Below are 16,701 nucleotides of genomic sequence, written 5' to 3' on the forward strand. Positions count from 1 at the left end.
GCGCTTTCACTTCAATAATTCAATGAACACTGTACTGTGAACACAAATATGTTGTTTATTAGTTGATGATTTTATTATAATTAAATAAGTAACCTCCCTGGTTGTCTTCATGTGAAAAAATAAATTGGAAAAGGATTTTTTCAGTTAAAATTCACTGCATTTTTGACATTTTTCACCTTGTGTTGGCTCCCATGAATAATAATTTCTTATTCAAATTAATTGCCTGCTCCCCTTATTCTGTTTTGTTATCTGCTCCCCAGCACGTTTCCCCGCTGTTTTTGTTTAGCGGTTCTTCAGGATGCAGTTTTCAGTAGAATATTTATTGTTTCATTTAGTCAATAATTTGCTTCTCCTTGTTATGTTCTTCCAATGTTTTAGGTGAATTAATGGAAATCCTGAAACCAAGACAAAACAATGCTGTTTGCTGTGTTTACAAATCATCTATATTAGATTCGCTGATGGGGAAAAAAGAAGACTTTGCGCCAGGCATTTGGGGGTAACGCTAATACCCCCAGTGGTAATTCCCGCCGGGGATACCGTCCAACTTGTGATGGGGCCCCTAGTGTTTGCCAGTGAGGTGAAAAATTGATGAAGCATGTAAATGATGATTAGTATGACGCCCACAAAGGGCCATGTTTTTTAATGATATGGCTCCAGGATAAACGAAGAAAAACTGGAGCTCTGCACAGGAATGACTACAGACTTCTGATTAGTGTAATTTGACTCGCAGTGAAATAGAGTTGTCAAAAATGTACTCATACATGTACAGTTTTGGAAGTTAAGGTCGAAGTGGGCTGTAGCGCTTGGGAGTGCTGTTCCCATACTTTTTATTTTTAAGTTTCACCGTTCCTATACTTTTATTTGAAAAAATAAACCATTCTGGAATGGTTTGGTTTTAAAATAAAAGTATAGGAAGAAGTTGAAGCTTGCACTTCAGTGCATTGCACTGCACATTCCCATAAATATCAGGTGTATTTGTTTGGGGGTTTGGATTGTGTGTGAGAAGGGGCGCAGGGATGGGGTTTGTGGGGAGCGGGGCAGACCAGCTGGGAACATAGTTCCACTACTTCTTTTCGTACACTTCGACCACTGAAGGTAGTGAGATTTTAAGTGCAAAAACATGACCGAGCCCACCTGTCAAAGGGGGATGATGAAGATCTCTCCTCCCTTAGTGTCCCAAAGCACTCCCACATATCCTGGTCCTATCAGCACACAGGCGGGAGTGGAGTAGTGACACTCAACCAATGCCTTCTGTGGGAATAATGACAAGTTAGTGATGTCATTTGTACAATAACTAAGTCAGCCCACCTCAGAGCTGGACTTTTCCCACTAATCACAGGAGGTTATCTGTTGTTGAAACCTGGAAAAAAATCCCAGCAGAGGGAGGCCTAATCTTGGAGTGAAGACAGGAGCCAGGAGATTTAGAAGCTGACTTGGGACCCCTTGGAGGACTCAGCAGCGACCTTGACTGGCCCCCTTTTGCTCTCCCAGAAGTGTCCTGACACTCCCTGATGTTCAGTCCAGACCTCTTCTGTAACTAGAACTAAACCCCAAAAGCCATAGGTTGTGTATACCCTGTATTCTTTCAGCATTGTTTTAGATATTTCCCCATTGAAGAATCCCCTGCTTGCCTGTGTATTTTAGTTATTGCCCCCTTGAAAAATCCCCCATTTCCTGTGTAGATCCTTAGCATATTTCTCAAAGTAAATCAATGAATACCCCCATTGAAATTCAGGGGATCTGTATTGCTGGAATTTGAAACCCACCATCTCTTCCCAGTGTGTTGTGAGCTGGTATAGTCATAAAGATTTGCCAAAAGAATTAAACCCCAAGCCCTGCTTCCACGTGCGTGTACAGGGGGTAAAAACAAAACTGTCACTGTGTGCCATTGTGCTCTAAAAATGAATTTCCATTTTGCATTTTCTTTCTCACATTCAACTGTCATCCCAACCCAAAACTGATTTTCCCCTTCTGTGCTTGACAATATACCAAAAAGCACTGTGTTTCATTTTGGTGTAACAAAAAACGAGTTCTCAATTTCTTTCTATGCTTTCCCATTGAAATTGTGCATGGTCATTTAAAAAACGATTTTCCCATTCTGTTCTGACCATAATCCTCAAGCCTAGTGTGTCTGTTAAGTGTAAGAAAAACAAATTCCCTTCTTTTCCATTCTTTCCCATAGCAGTTGTGATAAATAATTTAAAAAAAAACATTTTACCTTTGTGCTTTGCAAAACGAGTTTTCTCCTTTCCTTTCTGTCTCCCGTAATGTTGCTGTGAGCACTACACAAAAAACAATTTTCCTCTTGCATTCCGACTCCCTGCCACTGCCTTCCATTTAAAAGAGTCAAGCCTGGTGCTTGTCTGGGGGTTGAGGGGTGCTGGGAGAAAAGTATAACTTTGTTCATATTTCTGGTGTACTGTTTTTTTGCTTGTTTTGGGAGGCGGGGGTGATGTAAAAGGTAGCTATTGCAACTGCATAGTCTGTGTCATCCCTGTGCTGGAGGTTTACTAAAATGGATATTTTGTCTTTGTGTTGCCAAAACATTGGTGGCTGATGTAATCTGTTGGTTCTAATTTGACTTTAATAAATATATATGAATAAATATCTTATTAATACACCCCGGCGTGGTTCCTAGTCTATTGTGACAACGGTTTTAGTTTTAAGATCAAACATATTATTTCCCACTTCTGTGCACACAATTTCTAAATATTTTCAGTTATACCGCAACTTCAGCATGCGCATGCATGATGGAGAGGAATCTGAGATAAGGAACGTGATTGTGTGCCTATGGATTATCATAGGACATTTTTATTGTCCTGTGTGCACTACTTTCCAGTCACTACTGTAGCCTGCCACTTTGTGTTGTGATTGGTGTAAACTGCAACTCAGAGCCTCCTCGGTATCTCTCTCTCGAACCCCTGCATGACTCCTCAGATATTGTTTCTCTTCATGCACGCTACGGCATTGGCCACACTTTCACACCTGGTGCCAGTGGTTTATTGCCATGCCGGTGTGTCCCATGCAGGCAGCAGCAGCCCTTTAGTGCAGCAGCAAGGAGTGCCGGCTCACCCAGGAGTGCCTCATTGGTTACTGCAGTGGAGAGGCCGGCAACTTGTTGAATTCCAAAGGCCGCCTCTGTCCTTCCAGGGTGACATTCCGCGTCACAGACTCTAAGGCTTGGGAAACGTGCAGCTTAACACTAAATCGGATTGCTAAGTACATGTTATTTGCATGACAAAATACACCAATGGACCTCATTAAAGTTTTTCCAGTATCCCACCAGTAATTCTGGTATTACCGGGATATTACAGGCAGGAGAGACAACAGTAAGTTCCCATTCCATGAAGTCCCATAGGGATTGCTGGAATTACTAGCACCAGTGGTACCAGTGCCGGTGATTGGGCATGTATGTGCTGGTAGGGGCCTGAACACCCGGCAGGTTAGTCCTAGAGGGAGTTCACGGCCTCTACCGGCAAATATGTGTTTCTATGGTGTATAGAAAATGCTTAGTGCCCAATATCAAACCACAAAGCAAAGGAGTTCTCTGGTGCTCCAAACATCACAAGTCTCCCTCCACTACCACACCATCCTTGTGCCCACTGAGGAACGCCCCACCATCTCAACCTACTTCCAATGCTGCCCTCTCCCTCACCTTCAGCCCCTACTCAAACCCTGCCCACAGACCCCCTCCTTCATGTCCCTTCTCTTCTCCGAAAGGAGCTGGTCTCGCTGTAGCTTCCTCCTCTTCCCCCTCTGACCCTCCTACCCTCTCTCACACTCATATGGCACCAAACCCCACAAAATGCCGAAAGAGTGACTGGTCCTCTCCCTCGACCCTTCATACCTCCCCACTTCTCCATTGGTCCAACCTCCCAGCCTTTCCCACTCCTACCTTCAGACCCTCACCTCCCCCTCTCCCAGTCTCCACCACTTGCTCTTGACTTCTCACCCAGTACACCTAAACCCCCAGTGCCCTCCAGGCTCGAACCAGAAACAATCCAGCTAAGCCCCCACACCTCAAGTGATCCACTCACCACCCTCCCAATCCCCCTGACCCCCCTCCTCGTCTCTCACATAACTACCATTGCCCGCCTACTCTTCCCGCCCCCCCATCGATGTAACCCTTTCACCCGACACTCAAAGTCCACAGGCATCCAGTCCCCCTTCTACCACCCTCAGCCAGTCTTAACCACCCAGAATGATCCTACCACATCCCCCACCTCATCGGCACCCATGTCCACTGAGCATTCCCTGCAATGAGCGTCACAAAAACCACCTCCCCTCACAAAGTCACATGCATTCTTTTTAATGCCCGCTCTGTAGCAAGTACCAGACACAGCATCTTTAACCTCCTATCCTCTGACAATCCGACCTCCTTTTTATCACCGAAACCTGGTTCTCCGACAACTTTACTGCAGTCACGCACAAGGCCTTCCCCCGTGGCTACTCGCTTATCGCCCACAATAGACCCTCCATAGGTGGCAGAGTGGCAATCCTCTACACACCCCATTTCTCTGTCTCACTCGTCTAATCCCAGACATGCAACACCTCCTGTGAATCCCTTCTGGTAAAACTCTCACTACCATCGACATTCACCCACAGCTTCCTACTCATCTACAGACCCCCTGGATATGACAGACATTTCGCCAAATCACCCATCTCTTACACTCCTGGGAGTTTTCAATATCTGGTTTGATATGTCCAACAACCCCATGACCCATCCACTGGCTGACAGTCTTGATGCACTCAACCTCTCCCAACATACCACTGGTCCAATCCACTCAGTTGGGCATGCCTTGATGCAATTTTCAGCTCCTAGGACCTGGTTTATATATCCAGTCCCAAACCGCTAATCTAGACAGACCTCTTTGCCGTCCCTTTCTCTATCCACACACCTGTCCCACCCTTGATTGCAAAAGCTAGAACAAAGTCAAGGTACTCCCCGACCTAGTTTAAGCCCTGCTACTCCGTCCCCCTGCAATGATGCCCTGTTGTAGACCCTTAACCATTGATTCCTTCAACTCCTGGCTTAAAGAAGCACTAATTCCTCTCACCCCACAACCTCATGCAAAGGACCGTCCACCAAATGGTTCACGCCTCAGCTGAGGACTGTCAAAAAACAAAATAACTCTCTTGAATGCAAATGGTGAGCATCTAAAACCGATCTCAGCAGATCAATGATCGCCCTCCACCACCATAATTACAAATCTGAGATCCGAAAGGCCAGAAAAGCCTATTACAATAAACAAATTCTAAACTGTGGCAGCAGCAAAGAACTCCACAAGATCATCATTTCAGAATTTGTGAAACCTACTTGCACCTCTGCCCAATCCACTCCCACACAATCACTCCGTGACTCCCTCTCCCTACATTTATACAACACCGCACTTGACAGGATGGCAACCCTAAACACCAAATTGTCCTCGCTCACCCCCTACCCCACACCAAACCCTCTTGATCCCATTGCCCTGATGCCCACTTTACCAACCTGCCACTCTTTTAAACCCATCTCCAGAGACGAGTTCCTTGACCTACTATCAGACCCTCCGGGTCGCCCCTCGACCCCTGCCGCGCCTCTGTTCTGAAATAAATATTCTCCTCTACCTGCGCAGGAGAACATGCAAGAGCCATATTAAACAACTCCCTCACCACTGGCATCTTCCCCAAAGTCTTTAAAATAGTGCATGTTAAGCCACTTCTAAAAAAGGCATCCCTTGACCCCCTTGACCCTAAGAATTACAGGCCAATCTCCAACACCAGATTTCTTGCAAAACTCAATGACCGGACTGCATACTCCCAGCTCAACTGCATTGTAGAATCCAACAAACTCCTCGACCCCACACAATCAGGCTCCAGACCGCGACATGGAACAGAAACCACTCTGATCTCGACCTGGAATGATCTCAAGGTCACGGCAGACTCTGAGGGCTGTGCAGCACTGATTCTCCTCGATCTCTCTGCAGCCTTTGACACGGTTAACCATTAAATCCTCCTGGACCACCTCCACTTCCTAAGAATCCGTGGCTCGGCACTCAAATGGATTGCCTCTTTCCTCAGCAACAACTGCTCGCCCGGTGAACATTGGAGTACCCCAAGGCGCATGCCTCTCTGCTCTCCTGAACCTCTATCTGACCACTCAACCAGGAATCATCCGTGCGTGCAACCTCTCCTGTTATAACTACTCCAATGATACCCAAATCATCCTAGGAATTCCCAAGACAAGCAACAAACCACGTCCCGAACTTGAAGCTTTTGCCTCCATGATATTGACCGATGGATAACAAGTAACCACCTCCTTTTGAACTGAAATCGTGGTGTGCAGCAATACTGCCCTTCTCCCACATCCGCTCCCATGGCCCCCTGCCTCGGCCCACCATCCCCTCCCTCTGATAAAGTCAATAATCTAGGCTGCACTATGGACTCAGGCCTAACCTTCTCCCGTCAGATCAATAATGTTTCAAAATGCTGTCACTACCACCTCAAATTTCTTGGATACATTTTTCCTTACCTCTTCTACCCCAACAGACTCGCTGCTGTTATGTCTATTCTTATGTCGAGACTAGACTATGCCAACTCCCTATACCTGGGAGCACTGGCATACCAACTCAACAAACTCCAAAGAGCCCAAAACGCTGCAGCCAAACTCCTCCTTGCCCTGGGACAAAGGGACCACATCTCACCCACTCTCCGAACCCTCCACTGGCTCCCAGTCGGACAAAGGGCCACCTTTAGGATCTAAGGCAGCTGAGACCTTAAAACCCGATGACAAATGCTTAAAGAGATCCCAAGGAATGATGCCACTGAATGCACCTATTAAGTCACTAACAGGTTTACTCTGAATGCAGCAATCGCAAACGTGCACTTGAAATCTGGAATAGCAAGCTTGTTAGATCAAAAACTCGACCCAGACACTCACCTCTCCTATCACAATGCTCACTCTCTAGTGAACGCTTACTCCTAGGAGCCCTTTAAGATAGGTAGCAATACTCAGAGGTGGATGGGGATGTAGAAGTTACTCAAACATCAATAATCAAAATGACTCAGGGAGTTTGGCAAAGTGCGCTTCTGTTTTAATATCAATTATCTAAAACAGGTAGTACAACGGGCATCATCCGACTCCCCACAGCTTCATCTCGAAACATTTCATGACAAACAGCTCTTTTATAACAAAAATGTGTCACTGTTGACATCATACTACGTGGCAAACTACAAAACTTATGAGTACCTGTGGTTGGCTCTCAGTGAACATCTACATATAACTTCTATATAGCCACTGGTTACGATTGGGTACCTAAGTCAGGTGGGCATCAAAATCCACCCCCAATAACTGGTCATCATTGTCGTCACTAAATACACTATGATTAATTGGTTCTTCAAACTATAGGGCTCTTCATTACACTGCTCACTATGATTGGTTTGGCACACTTGTACCCCTCTAAAATATTCCACACGCTAGCAGCACGCAGGCTACCATCCCAGGAGCATGGAAGCTCGGCGTGATCATGCCTCCCCTCCAATTAATCCACTATCCATCAACTCTCCTTCAGTCTATCAGACAATTAAGCTTTTGAACTTGGCCTTGTAACTGTTGACTTTGTCTGGGAAATAAAGGGAATACAGCTTCACTCTTTCTTTTAGTTTCAGCACAGCTTGACCCAAGCTATTTCGATTTCACCCATATGACTTGAAGACCACCCTTTTTAAGCTTTTGCCGCATTTAATCCTATTAAATGATTAACTGTAGAAACCTTTAGTGTTTTTTCATGCTGCTCCAAACAGAAGAGTGTTCCTTTCTCACATCCGTTTTAGCCTTCTTGACAGGCATCAGTTTGACTGTGGTCTCATCTACTTGGTTCTGGGCCAGTCCCATCTTCCCTGAAACTTGCCTTGCCATCAATAATTTCCAACTGCGCCATTCATTTAATAATGAAAGTCTTTTTGTTCATGAAGTTTTCAGGCCTGCTAAAGTGTGTTGTGGAATCATCCAGGTTATGTACATTCCTATTTATATACATTGGCGCATCGCAGCAATCTAATTGACTACATAGCAAGCCTCATGAATACTTTTCCCTACTTGTGTTTCAGCAACTGTACATGTGTAAACTGATTTACATATTCTTCAGCGTTTCTGTAGCACGAGCATCTTCATCTCGAACCTAAAATGATGCTAATCTGTACCATCTGTTCTTCAATTCTTAGAGAATACTGTTATGTTTCTTCTCTCCATTCAGGCTCTAGATACGTCAACTCCTATTTCATGTGATGTCATCAAGCTCCTTTCTTTGTTCAAATGCACATTTCTTCTGGTACTTCATCCAAAAGAATACTATGTCTCTGTGCATTTAGGTAGGGTATCCTCAAATGATATCTTGTCTCAAAGATTCTCTGCGATATTGGTATACTGACAGGGACTACACATGTCATCATCTCTGGTTCCCAAAGTATAGGCAACAGAGGGGCGGAGCTTGGAGTGAGGATGCCTGACTGTACTTCTACACTTCTCTACACCAACACACAATTAGAGTGCAGCTACACACCTCAATCAATTTCAGCCTAGCTGCTCACTAACAAACAATACTCCATGAACAGCTCAACATTCTGATAAACGCAGCTAAAACCCATGAAAATCAGCCTAGCTGCACACATAAGCATCCTACACAGGCCTAACGCAGCCAGAACCCAGTCTTGGTGACCATCATCCAGACTGCACACATTCAACTGTTATCAAATACCACCACAGTTAACGCTACGATGCAGCTACCATCAGGGAATCCCATCAGCTGCGCACATAATCAGAGCACCCAAGCACCCAATGACAACCTACTCTCTCGACTGACCTGGCCTACGGTCCCTGAGGACGTTCAACCTACAAGGGCTTGAGGTCATACCAATGATATATAGAGCACTATATAAATTCCATATCACGCAACATAACATAACATGAAGTAAGCATGGTGTCTAACCTGATGCTAGCTTTCATTCACTTGCAAATGCAAAAGGTTTATAAGACTGACTACAACGTTTTGTTTGGAGGTAAACATGTACTTGTTTTTGGAGACTTGTTACAATTAACTCCTGTGAAAGGTCAACCAGTTTTTAAAATGCTACAATCTAAGGATACTGAAAAAAGTACAGGAAGTATTGGTAAATGTAACCTTTGGAATTGTTTTGAATTCCATGAGCTTACCATTAATATGAGGCAGTCTGCAGACTTAGAGTATGCAGAAATGCTTACTGAGATTCGTAGCTGTTCTTGAGGAAAATGTGAAATTAGTCTTAAAGGGAAAACTGATATTCTGTTTGAGGCAGATTGCAATCCATCTGATGTCATGTTGACTCTTAAGGATAGAAACATTTCTTGTGTTGCTTTTTTTAAATTTGCTTTTTTATTGGCATTTTGTTTAATAACACACAAACCCCCCTGAACTACCACTCTCAGCCTCCCCCAGCCTCCCCCGCCCCACCCAAACCTGCAGTAAATGGAAAAACAAAAGCAATGTCCACAGGACCATGCAATACCTACAATTTGCAGTTTCTGAGGACAATAGGACATATGATAGTCACTATGGAGAAAGTTTAGGACCATGTCCCAGTCTCTGGTAAATGGGGATTGTTCGCCTTGTATCAAATAAGTAATCCATTCAAGAATCAAAAGGTTCCAAACATTAGAAAATCATTCACTGTCATGTAGTGGGTCCTTCACTTTCCAATGTTGAGCAATCCACAAGTTGTAGTATAACAAAACCTTTACAAGTTTGCTTAGAACTGTGTTGTAGGTCCACTCCTACAACCGCGAGGAGGCAAGATCTCAAGGTCCTGGGCTTGCATAGGTGGAATATTTGTGTAATATAAGTGTTAATTTCCTCCCAATATTTCTTCAACCCTGGGCAATACCACCATATATGCCCCCAATCCCCCTACACCCTACACCCTCTCCAGCACTGGCCAGAGATACATGGTGTCATTTTGTGTGAGCAGGTTGGTGTATAATGCCATTGTATCAGCAGCTTATACCAGAACTCTCTAACCTGGATCAAGTGGGTAAGTTTAGGTATGTCCTTCCAGAACTGTCCCAGTCCTCCTCTGAAATCACCTCCCCCAGCGTCTGGTGCCAAGGTTGTTCATATTCTGGTGGAATTTTGGGGATAGTACCAGCTATAATTGTATATAATTTGCAATAAGGGCTTTGTTTCCTGGACTGGAAGTAACACATTTTTCAAATGGTGTTATATCTCTAGTAGCCGCTTGCTTATTTGGGGGAGCCAGTATCCAGTGGACAACCTGGAAACACTGAAATCGACCAGCCGCCGTGAGGCCCAATTCAGCTTTACTGAATGGTTTGGGGTCTTTACCCTGGAACATATCCCGCAATCTAATACATCCAACCCATTTCCATTTAAGAAATACACCCGGTTCCAGGTCCGGGGTAAACTTCGGGTTAAAAAATAAAGGCGTAAGGGGAGAGGGGAAAGTTGTCAGATGATATTTATTTACTGCAATATCCCAGACATCCTCAACCAAACTCATGATCTGACTCTTATGCATATTGGGGGGCCGATCTTGTTTAGACAACCACAAATGATCTCCTAACTGTGAACATCCCAGCGCCTGTTCCTTCTGAACCCATCTTTTCCCAGAATCTACCTCACACCAATCTTTAAAAACCCGGATTTGAGCAGCCTCGTAAAATGTCAGAACATTTGGAAGACCTAGACCACCCCTAGTAGTAGGAGTCATTAAAGCACTCAAAGCTATTCTTGGAGACTTTTTATTCCATATAAATATCAAGATCGCACTATGTAACTTTTGGAAGAAGGAATCAGGGATCCGAATGGGTAATGCCTGAAACAGACAAAGGGCCCTGGGCAGGGTAACCATCTTTAACAAGTTAATTCTACCTAGCCAAGAGACCTTGAATGGTCCCCAATTTGACAGTTGCCCATCAATTTGTTTTAATAAAGAGGAATAATTGGCCTCATATAGCCTTTCTAAAGTAGTAGTTACAATCACACCTAGCAATTTGATCACTTCCAAGGCCCATCCGAATAGTGTTTGTGATTGTAGAATTTGCATGTCTTCGACGGGGAGGAATATGTTTAGAATTTCTGATTTGGATAGATTTATTTTAAGACCTGCGATTGTCCCAAACTTATCTAATTCTTCTACCGCTGCCTGTAATGTTGTCAAAGGGACAGAAGCTAGAAGCAGCATATTGTCTGTGTATGCCATAATTTATGTGGGACACCACCAAAGTCTATCCCACGAATAGCGTCTGTCTGTCTGACATTGTCCAATAGTGGCTCCAAATATAGTGCGTACAGATGTGGCGACCACGAGCACCCTTGTTTCTTTCCACGTTGTAGGAAGATGGTTTGACATAGATGGTCTTTAATTAACAATCTGGCACTGTGTTGTACACATGTACCCTTTATTTTAGCTATACATTTCTGGCCCAAGTCCCATTTTTGCCAGTGTCAGAAAAAGAAACTACCACTCGACCCGATCAAAAGCTTTCTCAACATCTAAAGATAAAATAACGGCAGGAATTTCTTTCTTTCCACCTTTCTCTAAAATATGAAATGTCCTCCTTATATAATCGTGCATCTGACACTGTTTTATGAAGCCTGACTGGCCCGAAGCTAAGATTTTGGTATACATCTTTGGATCTAGATTCATTAAAGCAATAGCACTATTTTTGCTTTCTCCATAGTGGAGGAGACTTGAACCGATTGTATACAGGAATTATAAAATTGCAATAATCTCGGAACCAACATATTTCAGTATGTCTTATAAGATAAGTCTGGATAACCATCTGGGCCTGGTAATCTGTTCAGTGGAAGATTGCGTATAACCCTTAAAATGTCCTCCTGTGAAATATCCAGCTGAGCCCTCTCTACCACAGTCTGTTGGGAAAGAGTAACTGCCTGTAGATACACCTTCTGATCCAATGGGTCAGGAGCCTCCGACTGATATGACCTTTAGTAAAACTTAAATGACATCATAATGTGGGAAGTTTCCGTGGTCATCTCGCCTGAAAGAAGCCGAATCTTTTGTATCATCTGGGATACAGCTTTCTGGCCAAAAGACAATCAGACTTTGATGTAGTACATTTGCTTAAGCTATAGATAAGATGTTTCTGCTTTTTTTGTTTGAAATAAATGTAGTCTGCCTGCCACTATTCTATATGCCTTCTGCGTATAGGGTCCATTTGTCCTCCTTAGTTTGCCCATTGCATGTCTGAAATCTTCCTCTAACTGTATTTCTAAAGCCAACTGTTGTTTGAGTCTAATGGCACTATCGGCTATCAAAATGCCCCATAAGGTTGGCTTAAATGCGTCCCACTTCACGTTTTCAGTGATCTCCCCTCCTGAATTTAAGTCGAAAACCTCCCTTATCTTTTCTTCAACTTTGTCTCGAACAACCTCATCTCTTAGCAGCTCAGATGGAAATTTCCAAGCCCACAGCCTTTGTCTCACCCATGGAATATTCAAATCTATGCAAATAGGTGCATGATTCGATAACGTGATTGAATGACACATTTTTTGGGTAGTTTTGCCAAGTAATGGAATTGAGACCCATGCGTTATCTATACGCAAATAGGAGTGGTGGACATGTGAGTAATATGTGTATCCTTTATCAGATCTTCTAAGAGTCGGCCAAAGATGATCCGTGACAGCTCTTCCAATGCTATGTCCGTTCGTTTAGATTCCTGTGCAAGTTCCTGGATTGCTTGCTCATTTGTGTCAACGTGGAAATCTCCTTACTAAAATCTGACAGCGATTGTCTGATTTCCATTGTAAACAAGGAGAATTGGAATTGAAAAGAGGCCCAAAATGTTTCTTGAAAGTCCTGAAAGCTTTTTGCAAAGTCCTCTTCAGACACAGCCATACTTGGATCTTCACCACTTGGGTTCGGTGGCAAGTCAGCTGCAAATGTTTTTTTTGCTGTGAATATCTACAGCTCTTTTGCCCACAGTTTTTGCAGCGGATTAATAGGTGCTCGATGAGTCTGAGTAAGCTCAGCCGGGATATGCTTCTTTCTGCCCTTCGACATATGCGTAATTCTGTGTCAAGGATTAAAAATGCCGGGTTCCACTGTGTACCCACAAAATGGCAGTTCTGTCCAAAGAACCCAGAGTTAAAAATTAAGAATTTCAACGTATTTCTCTTGCGTATCAATTAGCCCAAATAGGTATAAGAAACTGTGTATAAAATTGTCCCAAACATTTGAGGCTCTTCCAAATTATATAGCAGCATTGAAAATACACACCGGAGCTCATTACAAGTTTGGAGGTAGCCATGCCCTTAATAAGGACAGGGTTACCCCCAAACCCGGGTCCCGGTCCCGCAAGAGGGGACTTACCGGGCCATTCCGACCTTGGAGGTCCCGGTAATTCCCTTTTGCGGGACCCCGACCTGATACATCCCCATTCCCATTTGAGCCCCCATGGCTCATAACGGTACTGTTGCTACCATCCTCGTCTGTTCGCGGGTGCCGCTCTGCACACCTGGTCTGACCAGGTGTCCAGAGCGGCACCTGCGAGCAGACTCGGAATAATGCGGCATGGCAACAACTGCGCCAGTAGCACTACCGGCGCCGTTGTTGCCTTACCGCAACACTCCTAATGAGGCCCATTGTGTCCAGCAAGGGAATCCACGTATAACTCTAAAGGCCTGTTGGAATGTTGAGGAGCTCGGTGGAGAGAGCTACTGCAGGTCTAAGCCCGTGTATTTATATTGTGCATGGGGGCACAGGAAAACCTGCTGCTGAGCGGGCCTGCATCTGCAATGTTGTGCAGGAACAAAGGGGGTCATTACGAGTCGGGCCGTAAGGGATACTGGGCACCGGTAAGAAGATTGGTGCCGGTAATCCCTTACCGCCCAATTCCGAGGTCCCTTGGAGGGAACCGTAAGGAACCAGGGCGCTAATAACGGGCTTGCCATTCGCGAGCCCGTCATTAGCACCCTCCCCATTCCCATTGAGCCCTATGAGGGCTCAAATGGGAACGGGGAATGGTTTGTTCAATGGGGATTTACCGGTCCCGCCAGGGTCGGACTGCACCAGTAAGTCCCCATTGAACAAGACCGGTGCTGGACCCGGTATTGGAGGCAGCCATGGCGCAAATAGCACCATGGCTACCTCTAATCTCGGAATGAGGCCCTAAGTCACTTACCATTTGTTTCCACTTAATATGGGAGCCAAAATGGGAACCTGAGGGATGGTCCCCGTGTCCATACATCCGCTTTTTCCAGCAACCCTGCACTGCCTTCAGAAACTCCAACATAGAGTCTTATCCAGTGCGCTGGACCCACTATGCCACCATGTCCCCCAATGCCGGGGATGGACCGGAACTCTGCGTGAAGTGATGCTATAGTAATGGCTGAGGTGTGCCACACCACCTTGTCTGAGGCTCGGCTGCAGCTTCAAAAGAAAGCAATATCGATGCCTGAATGTTATGGAGTTCCCCTGACTCTGCTTTTCAAATAAAAAATAAAAAAGCAGCTTAGAAATGCACCGTTGAGGGATAACAGCTTCTGTTGAGATGGAGCACGCCCACACATGTCCTTAGATTGCCTTGGCCATCTTGGAATCGGCTGTGCTATGTCTTGTGTTGCTTTCCTGTGCACACTTGCAGAGTGTAACAAGTTTAACTCTACAATGCTACTGTCAGAGAAGCAAAATATTGTGGAGATTAAATCGTGTGATGTTTTAGATGGTCATGTTATGCCTTTAGAGTTGGATAAGAGAGCAAAAGCTTGATTAGGTCAACTAGAGAATTTCTAGAACAGCAGGTCTGAAAGGAGTTTTAAAACTGTGCATAAATGCACGAGTAATGGTAAAGAGGAACTTGAATGTAGGAATTGGTCTAGTCAATGGAGCGATGGGAAGAGTGATTGCATTTCACACTTTTCCTCCTACTACAAATATTGAATATGTTGAAGTTAAGTTTGACCGTGTAGAAGGAAATCATTTGATATCTTGGACTTCTGCATGTTTCATGCTTTTTAAGGATACCTTTGTAAGAAGAGCACAGTTTCCATTGTGCTTTGCTTATGCAACTATTCATAAATCACAAGGGTTGACTTTATAAGCAGCACTTATTGACATTGGTCATACAGTGTTTAAAGAAGGAATGTTATATTAGGCTTTGCCACGTGTGAAAAATATAGGTTTATTTTTTAATAAACTTTCCTGAAAGAAAAGTGACAACTGACATGTCCTGCATGGAAAAATATAATAGGTTGCATGTAATATATGCTCCTCACCTGAACGTTATACCTTTACCTGCAAAGCACTTATCCAGGAAACATAAGGAGTCAGTGAAAGTACATTAAAATGAAATCCATACATGTAAGACTAAAAAACAGAGTTGGAGAGTTTTTCAACTATAACATACTCTCATTGCAGATTTAGTAATGCATCGGCAAATTCTAAAAATAATTTTCCACATTTCCACGATGCAAGTTATGTGTAGACGATGCCACAAATGGCTAGCCAAGGGAGGTGCCACAGTTAAGGAATGGGAGAGTTTCATCGCCAAACACCAGATTACTTGTCATCTTTAGTTATATTTTTTAAGTGGCAATTTCCCCCCCTTATTTCTAAAAATAAAATAAAAACAACAAAAATACAAAAGAATATATGTTTCTTTTTATTTTAATTCCCTTTGTTATATGTTTCATCCTGATGTGTTTTCCTCCCATATTCCATCCCCCTCTTTCCGTCCCGCAAAATGGCCCTTTTAAGGGCCAACTTTTAGGTTATAAAATAAGTATAAATCGAACACAGACTGCAAAAATATATTACAATAGGCCTCATTACAAGTCCGGCAGTAACCCTGCTGGTGCTACCGGCGAGTTGCTGGCGGACTTGCAATATTTACCGGCACCTGGCTTACCAGGAACACCGGGGGATTACGACCCAGGAATTCCGAGAAGTAAGGCGCCGGTAAATGTTAATCCCCATTCCCATTTCAATGGGAATGGGGACCACAGAATCACCAGCACCACTATTAACAGTGCCGGTGTGTCTGTGAAACTCTGCCGGTGGGTGCCGTTCCACCCACCAGGTCTGATCCTGGTGGGCGGGACATCACCCGCCCACAGAGTCGTACTATGCTGGTCTGGTAATAGCAGTGAGGGTCAATATCTATTATAATTTATTTTATGCAGTTTCAGTAATCAAAATTCCCCAATTGTTTGTTCGTAGCCATGGTTACACTGTTAGCAGGGGCAGCAGTTTAGCCGTGAATAAAAGCACTTCAGTTGTTCATCACCTTAGCCGTGCAAGCAAAATCCTGCAATTCATTTGCTGATGCTGTAGCCATGGCTAGAAATAATAATATAAGAAAAAAATACAACTCTGTGTCTGTACATTTATGCATTACACATATATATCATATTTATCAAATGTCTTACCAAATACCTTCATACGTGTTCTCTTCTTTCTTCCATATTACCAACTCTGAAACAAAATGAAATGTAGTTCATAACAAAATAAAAACAACCTTATTTATGTTTTTTTATAATGGTACTAAGTGAATACTAATACACAACCATTAACAGGTTGTATACATTAATCATACTATAGAGGAAAAAATATCTCGTTGGAGAGAAAGAAAACTCTTTTCAGTTATTTTAAATATTTAACAATAATTATATATACATATACAAATTATAAACACTTGAAAAATGTCAC

General features: G+C 43.7%; 1 protein-coding gene across 1 annotated transcript in view; it reads right to left on the reverse strand.

The window, feature by feature from the left end:
* The window catches only part of LOC138453509 (four and a half LIM domains protein 2-like), a 478,916-nt gene that overhangs the window by 328,102 nt on the left and 134,113 nt on the right, over nt 1-16,701 (reverse strand). The window contains exon 2 of the mRNA XM_069606420.1: nt 16,422-16,467. The gene's annotated coding sequence lies outside the window, so the exon portion shown is untranslated. The remainder of the gene's footprint in view (nt 1-16,421; nt 16,468-16,701) is intronic.

The sequence above is a fragment of the Ambystoma mexicanum genome, chromosome 4p (genome assembly GCF_040938575.1).
Source record: "Ambystoma mexicanum isolate Mex_15411 chromosome 4p, UKY_AmexF1_1, whole genome shotgun sequence".
Classification (NCBI taxonomy): Eukaryota; Metazoa; Chordata; class Amphibia; order Caudata; family Ambystomatidae; genus Ambystoma; species Ambystoma mexicanum.